The 7,996-nt window shown below is 42.3% G+C and overlaps 1 protein-coding gene across 1 annotated transcript in view; it reads left to right on the forward strand.

Annotated features, from left to right (window-relative positions):
* Positions 1–7,287: 7,287 nt before the first annotated feature.
* The window catches only part of LOC105538642 (astrotactin-2), an 844,928-nt gene continuing 844,219 nt past the window's right edge, over positions 7,288–7,996 (forward strand). Inside the window, exon 1 of the mRNA XM_011978544.1 lies at positions 7,288–7,352. The gene's annotated coding sequence lies outside the window, so the exon portion shown is untranslated. The remainder of the gene's footprint in view (positions 7,353–7,996) is intronic.

Below are 7,996 nucleotides of genomic sequence, written 5' to 3' on the forward strand. Positions count from 1 at the left end.
AGTCTTGTTCATCATAGTTATCCATATGCTGGAAAACAGTATTTCCCAGTATTCCATGAAGAAGAGAGGATGGAGAAATGGGAGCGAGGGAAGGAGTGAGAAAAGAGAGGGAGCTCTTTTGAATTTAGATTTTTTTTCTTTCTGTAGACCAGGGCCTTAGTTTAAAAAAAAATGCCCTAGATCTGGGAGGACAGAGGGACTTCCCAAAACTTTCCATAGATTTCTTTGAAAGCCTCTTAGAATTAGATGGAGTGAGGCTGAAGCTTCAGGAGTCACAGGGAACCTGCAGAGCCCCAGCTTTGCTGAGTCTGCAGATTATCATACAATAGTCATCAAATAGAGCTTGGTAACTGGGTCAGGAGTGGGGGATGGCCTCTGCCTCCTTGAGAAACATCCAGGCATGGTCCTGGGAGTTAGGTTTATACAAAACTCTTAAGATAGTGGGAGAAACAATGAGAGCAGTCTTTAAAGTTGGAAGTCAGGGCAATGAGGCTTCTTGTGTAGTAAAAAGTACAGAGGACTTGAAATCAGGCATTCTCATGTGTTCATTCCAGATCATCAACTACACTGGCACCTGCCCAAGAGTATAGTAGACAGGTAGTATCATTTCCATTTTATAGATGAAGAAGTGATACTTGAAGAGATAGCTAACTTGCCTAAGGCATTAAAGCTAGGGGGTGGGAGAACTGGGATTTGAACCTTGGCTTTCCTGGCTCTGAGTATTGCTAAAATATATTACATAAAAATTAAAAATAACATGTATAGGACAGCATATATCAGCAAAATTTAAAGATGCAGAATGTTACAAGATATCTGCTTTCTCCCTAGTATGTTCAAGGTCACAAATTTGTTACATGGCAAAGCTGAAATTCAAAGCCAGTGTTGTCTTATGCAAAAAAAAAAAAAATGTACTTTTAGTATACATTCATTTATTTACTTCTTTATTCAACAATAATCATTGATGGCCTAATATATATAAGACAGTAGAGAACAAGAATGATAGAATTTCTGCCCTTCTGGAAACTATAGTTTAGGAGGGAAGACAAATATCAAATAACACTCTTCCAAAGTGGTTGTCACCATCCCTGTTATAAAGGATGCAACTCTTAACTCTTACACTTTACTGTCTCACTCAAAGAAGTTAGAAGGACTTTATTTGATATAAATTGCCAACATATTGCAGGCTGTACATTTTCTATGTATTCCCAATGCTTCACGTGTAAAACAAGGATTAAAAGTCCCAAATTCACAGGCTTGCAAACGTTAAATAAGAAAAAAAATAGCTTGTGTTTAACACATAGTAGGCATTCAGTAAATGTTATGGAAGCAGTGAATCTAGGCTGATACCACCTTCACCAGTTCAAAATATAGTAATAATGATAAAAATAGTGTGCTTCAGAAAGGAGAATGACCCAGTACTCTATAGAAGAGAATAAAGCTTACACTTTTCATCAGTAATATACATTCAAATCCACCACGTTAGCAGTTCAGCTTGAATAAATACAGAGCAGATCCTGCAGACCTTTCATTTTGTTTTTTTTTTCTAACTAAAGCAGGTTCCCAGAGAGAAAAGATTCCAGAAAAGAATTAAAGTCAATGGGATCCAGGAAGAGTATCCTTAAAATACACCAGCATTAGGATCTGTATGAAGAAAAAGTCCAAAGAAACATCATTCATTAATATGTGTTAAAGTTGAAAGATGACAGTGTAACAGAGGAGAAAGGAAACTCGAATAGGTTAAATGATTAAGTAGGCAAAAAGGTACAGAGATTTGGGTGCAAGCAAATGAATCATGAAGATGAATTAAACTTGAGTGGATTTGAGAAAGAAAATGCAAAAGGATGAGTGAGGAAAGAGACTTTAGGAGTATTGTGAGGATTTTGACTGTACGAAGGATATGAAATGACTACAGTAAATCACAACAAGAAGGGGTTGATTTAGAGGACTGGGGACAGAGAAAGTGGGAGGTAGTGAAAGGTATGAGCTGGAGAAAAAAGATAATAAAATTGAGAATTGTTAAGGGAAAAAGTCAGAGAAGTGCTGGGTTGAAGCAGAAATCAGTCAAACAGATGCAAGTGGAAATGAAGAACGACAACGGTGATTAAAATATTCTTTCATTTTTCACGAAAGAGAAGTTAGAGACAATGGTAAAAGTTTGCTCTAAATGAGACATAGTGGAAATGTTCGGAAAATGGAAATGAGAAGTGGAGAGATGAATGTAAAGAGACAGAGGTCACAGAAGGACCAAATAAATAGACATTTGGAGGTGGAAAGTAGCTACCTACTATGTGCCAGACAGCACTAGATACTTTTCTTTTTTTTTTTTTCTTTTTTTATTTTTTTGAGACGGAATCTATCTCTGTCACCCAGGCTGCAGTGCAATGCAGTGGCCCGATCTTGGCTCAATGTAACCTCCTGGGTTCACACAATTCTCCTGCCTCAGCCTCCCGAGCACCTGAGATTACAGGCATGCTACCGTATCCAGCTATTTTTTTTTTCGTATTTTTACTAGAGACGGGGTTTCACCATGTTGGCCAGGCTGTTCTCAAACTCCTGGCCTCAAGTAATCCACCCACCTCTGCCTCTCAATGTGCTGGGATTATAGGCATGAGTCACCATGCCTGGCCAGCACTAGCTACTTTCATTTATACGTGCTGGCTCATTCAGCCTTCCCATTACCTCCACTTATAGGTGAGGAAATTAAGTCTAAAAGAGGTTATGAGTCTCACTAAAAATCAGTGAACTAGTAAGTGGTAGAGAAAATAACTTGAACTTAACTCACCAGAAGAGCTTTCAGAGTCAAAGAATTAAATAGCAGTGATAGCCATATTTACAGCAATCTATTTTGGATCCTGCAACAATAAAAAGAAAAGTTTCAGGATTGACCTTAGTCTTATCATTGATGCTAAACTCGATGATGGTGCTGGGTTTGGCATAGGTCAAGATGTTAAGAGGTTGGCAGAACTCAGGTCAAGAGAGTATCTAGAGCAAGGTGGCTGAAGGGAATGAAGAGAAACGGGATCTGCTGAGTGATGAATGGAGTCAACGTGCTGCAGAGAGCAAAGCAGGATCAAAAGGACAATGTGAGTTACCGAGAAGACAGTGATTGAAATAGGAGAAAACAAATAGTGGAGATTCGTGGACAGGAAAAGAATTGATGGAAGATTGAGCTTAGATAGAGCAGAGATGGAGCAGAAGATGGCACTCTCTTTTCCTCAATTAGAGTTTATTTATGTTCTAGAGATCATCTGGAGGCTTAAGAAGAAAGACTGTTAAAAAAATTACTTAAATCATGGGAAGCTGAGAAAGGAGGATGGAAGGAAAGAAAGAAGGAAAGGAAAGGAAGAAGGGAGAGAAGAATTGACAGACAGAGGGGGCGGGGAGGTTTTTGTTTTAAAGTTTAAATTATATTCTCTGCGAAAGTGCGGCTAGTGTGAAAACAGTGCCTGTCTCAGTAAAAATTCATTAAATATGTGATGGTTCATTGGCAAAATACTTATTTTGCATCTCTACCCTATGTAGGTTACTGTACTAGCTGGTGTGCACACTGCGGTAAGCAAGACACAGTTGGTCTTTGATATTTGGGAGTTCCCAATCTAGTAAGGAACATACGCATCAAGAAAATGCTCTAATAAATGGACAATTATTAAAATATGGAATGAGTGCAATTAAAATGGCTATAAGGAAATATGAAAGGATGTAACAGAGAGTACAGCAAGAGGCTAACTTAGCCTGGGTGGGTGGTTATGTTAGGGAAAGTGCTTTGATTAGCAAAACTTAGAGACTAGTAAAAGATAGCTAGTGAAGACTGAGGAAAGTCTCTCCAGGCAGAAGAAAGAGTCCATTTGAAGATGCTGGGGCAACAAGAGCTTGAAGTATTTCAGGAAGAGAAAAGAGATTAATATGGTTGGAATCAAGTGGTGGTGGTGGTGGGGATTATGGGACATGAGACTGGAGTGGAAAACAGTGGGTGAGATCCATAAGATGATTGGATTTACTTATGACATTCAAGAGAGCCTCATATGTGCCGGACAGTTTCATACACATGATCTCATTTAATTCCCACAATGATCTTGAGAAGTGGGTACTACTTTCCCCATTTCACAAATGAGAAAACAAAAGACCTAGTAGGAACTATAAAGTGACTTGACTCCATAGAGAAATAGCAAAGATGATTTCTAAACCAAAATCAACCAGCCTCTTGGGCCTCTGGCTTTTTCAACTACATTAGGCTGCCTCAGTCAGGTGGCCTGAATAAAAGGGATTTTTAAAACAGAGTAGAGTATGGCAAAGGGGGAAGGAGGATAGAAAAAATATTTCAAAACTACCTAGAAAGGCAAATATGAAAGATGAAAGAAGAGGAAGCATTTGCTAGAAAGACTGGAAAGGAGTTAGAACGAAAAAGAAATTTATATCAGTGGAGTCAAAGATGGGAGTACAGGGAACCCTAAAAGAGAAAAAATTAAATCAATAATGAAATATAACTGAACAAAGAGGGGAAAGGAGAAGGGGTGAGAGGGGCTGAGAGGGAGAAAAGTAGTGGTCATAAGACAGGGGATTCAAGTATGAGTAGGGAAGTTATAGCATACTGGGAATAAGGTGCATGCAAAGGGCTGAGGCCAGGAGGAGCATTCTGTGACAGAGCAAAGATTTGGGAGCCAAATATTCCTATGTTTCACCACTTGATAACTTCATGACCAAAATCAAGTTTCTCAGCTTCCCTGAGCCTCAGATTTCATATCTATTAAATAAGGATAAAAAGCCTTGCTCCAAATGTTGCTGAGATTATACGTCAAAGCAGTAGTTATAATTTATTGAGCACCTACTATGTGTTAAATACTTTACATAATTATTTCTAAAGCCTCACAGCCACCACAAGGCAACCGTTGTTATCATCATTCATTGATATGTTACAAAAAGTTCTGGATCACAGAGCATGTGTTCAGAAACATAAGTCATTTCCTGTGGACATTCCAGATTTGACAGTCTATGAAATAAAGTTGGTACTCCTTGCCTGCCTTTTCTGTGTTGTCTTCAGTTACTCCCTTTCCCCCTCACTGAGCTTAATTTCCCATAATACTCCTTGCTTTCTCTGCCCTCCCTTTGTTTCCACAGTCCGTGTTCTCAGCCAGGTGTTTCAGTTGCAAGCAACAGAAACCAATCCTGAATAATTTAAGCAGAAAGAGAATTCAGAATTCAGTTAAGCGATTATTAGATTCCTTAGAATCCCCAGAAAGGCATGGGATCTGGGTTTAAAGGGCATGAAGTCAAGAGCACTACTCCAAATCATAGCACAGAACTGGATTGGTGGAGATATTGTTTCAGCCGCAGCCAAGCATAAATAGGGCACTTCACACTATTGACATAGACGTCACTGGGCTCCAAATAGTGCTGTTAGAACCTTTTGGCTAGCAGAGACACCTGGATGTAATTGCCCCAACTATTGCCCTTTTGGCTGCCAATGGATTCTGCCTGATTCTGGCTTATTTTCCAGCATCTGGGGTGGGTGAATCTAATTGGTGAAGCCCGGGTCATGTGCCCAAGCCCTAGCTGCAGTGGAGGCTGAGAAAGTATCCAGAAATGTTCTTCATGGGAGGTGGGCTGTGCTTTAAAAGATAAAACATCCTCTGATGTAGGAAAGGGATTTATTCGCTTACTAAGCAGTTGCAAAGAATGCCAAATGCCAACTTTAACCTGCAATGCCCACTCCCTTGCTACTAATCTTTATGGTTCAACTCCAAGCCACCGCCTCTGGGAAGCTTTCTTTGATTTCTCCAAGTACCTCATCTTAGTGAAACACACGTCTGCCTGCCTGCCTGTTACCTGAGATATTTATGTGCCTGTTTCATTCCAGCATCCCACCCCCTCATCCCAATCATTATAAGCTTTGCAAAGGCAGGAGTTGTGTTTATCCATCCCTGCATCTCCATATAGCACCTGGTAGGCACCCTGAATATTTGGGGATGAATGAATGAATGAATGAAAATGTTGATCTCGTTTGACAGGCCTTTGTACCAGAGGTCCATGAAGGACTTGTACAGACTCTGCCTTACATAAGGGAGCCCTTTTTTCCTGGTTGCTCTTCTATAAATGGACTATGTCAGCATATTTGAAGAAAGGGGCATAGAGAATCAGAAAGCCCCATTGCGATGGATAGTGGCGGATTGTAAGTACACAAAGGAGAGACTGAGGGAGGCAGGGTGACATTATTTTGGAGGAGTAAATGAACTCAAGCAGGCATCAGAGAGGCAGGAGACCGTTTAGAATCAGAGGACTTGAAAGGCCAGATTCCACCCCCACCTCCACACACCCTCTGGGTTTACAGATTAGTAAACTGAGACGGGAGAAGTATACCTTACAAACCATGCAAGGAAGTAGATCCAACTGTATTCATGCCGATTTACCTGTTACAGCATCTTTGATGGGTGGGGTTTTCCAAGGTCACTGAGGACTGTACTTTAAGGGAAATAGTCAAGGCTTGAAGTCTACTGTTCAAATTTCAGCTCTTCAGCTCATTAGCTATATGACCTTGGAAAATCCCTTCACCTCCCTGACCACCTGATCTCAGTTTCCTCATATGGAAAATTGGAATCAAAATATCCATCTTGTTGGATTGTGGTCATGTAGAAAAGCTAACATATGCACATGTCTAGCAGTTGGAGAATGCTTTAAAAACACTATTATTAAGTCCAAGGTCACAGAACAGCTTTTGTTTTTTTCCTTATTTTCAGTGCTCTGCCTTTATCCAACATCATTAAAAAAATGTGATGAGAGAGGAGAAAAGCAATTTATATGAAGGGTTAAAGATAGAAAGGGGGAAGAGACAGAAGAGGGAAGAGCTAAGAGAAAAGTGAATGCAGAGAGAGAGCACAAAAGGTGCCAATGGGTAAGCTAGACAGAGATGAGAAATGGCTCACAAATTATAGGGAAGAAGCATTTATAAGATTAAAGTCAAGATGAGGAGGAAGGAAATGAATGGAGAGATGAAACAGAAAACAGAGACAGGGAAGATAGAGAAAAGCAGGGGAGGGGGGAAGGGGGTGCACGGGCACTTGACCCCTGCAGAGGTGTCCGCTCCCTGGAAGGCCTCAGGTATGTGGGTCAGAGACAGAGTCAGCCCAAGACCAAAGGGTGCTGTGTCTGAGGACCTAGCTCAACTTGAGTCTAGAAAGACTGCTGGTGAAGAATTGGTGAGCACTCCAGTTCTCTAGGACTTGGGCAGAGGATCTAAAAGCCCCGGGAGCCAAGGACAGACAGAATAGTAGGTCTCTACCTCACACCCTTTTCAGGAATTTCACACAGAGAGCAGAAGCAGCCAAGAAGCTGGGAGCAGGGATCCAAAATAAAAGAGCGTGAGTGGGCTGACTTACAGGGCTGCAGCTAGGGGGCCAGAACAGCCCGGCTTCAGTCAGTTGGGGGTCGGCGTTAGACGGTGGAGTTCGACGCCCCTCTGGCCATTAGCAATTAGTGCTAGCACCAAGGCCTGGAAGGAAGGGAGAGGAAGGGTGCGGGCAGTGGGAGAATGAATGCGGGAGTTGTGGCCAAGTGGGTGGGAAGGGGGCCCTGAGGCCACAGGAAGTTATTTCAGAGACTAGAAAAGGGTAGGAGATTGGAGACAGGACTTGTTCTTGGGCCTAAGGGGAGACAAAGTTAAGTCTTGGCCATCCCGGGGGCTCCCTATCCCCAAGAAGGCGGGGCCTTGAGCAAGGCTGGGCCAAGGCGCGCCCCCAGGTGCAGCCTCTGGGTTGAGCCGAAGGTGGGGTGAAGCCAGGAGAGCTGGGTTGAGTCAGGGGGGTTTGGGGGGACCTGAGGGGGCCCTAAGTATTATGAATTTGGGGAGTTTAGGGAGGGGCGTTGTGGCTAAATAATGCTGTGAAGGCGGGATTGGGGGATCCTGGGAAAGGGGAGGGAGCCACTGGGACTTGCACGAGGCCGGGCGGAGCCTCCGAAACGCTCGGGGTCTGCGGGGGGAGCCGGAGACCGGGGACCGGCGGCG

Source organism: Mandrillus leucophaeus, unplaced genomic scaffold, assembly GCF_000951045.1.
Source record: "Mandrillus leucophaeus isolate KB7577 unplaced genomic scaffold, Mleu.le_1.0 Scaffold196, whole genome shotgun sequence".
Classification (NCBI taxonomy): domain Eukaryota; kingdom Metazoa; phylum Chordata; class Mammalia; order Primates; family Cercopithecidae; genus Mandrillus; species Mandrillus leucophaeus.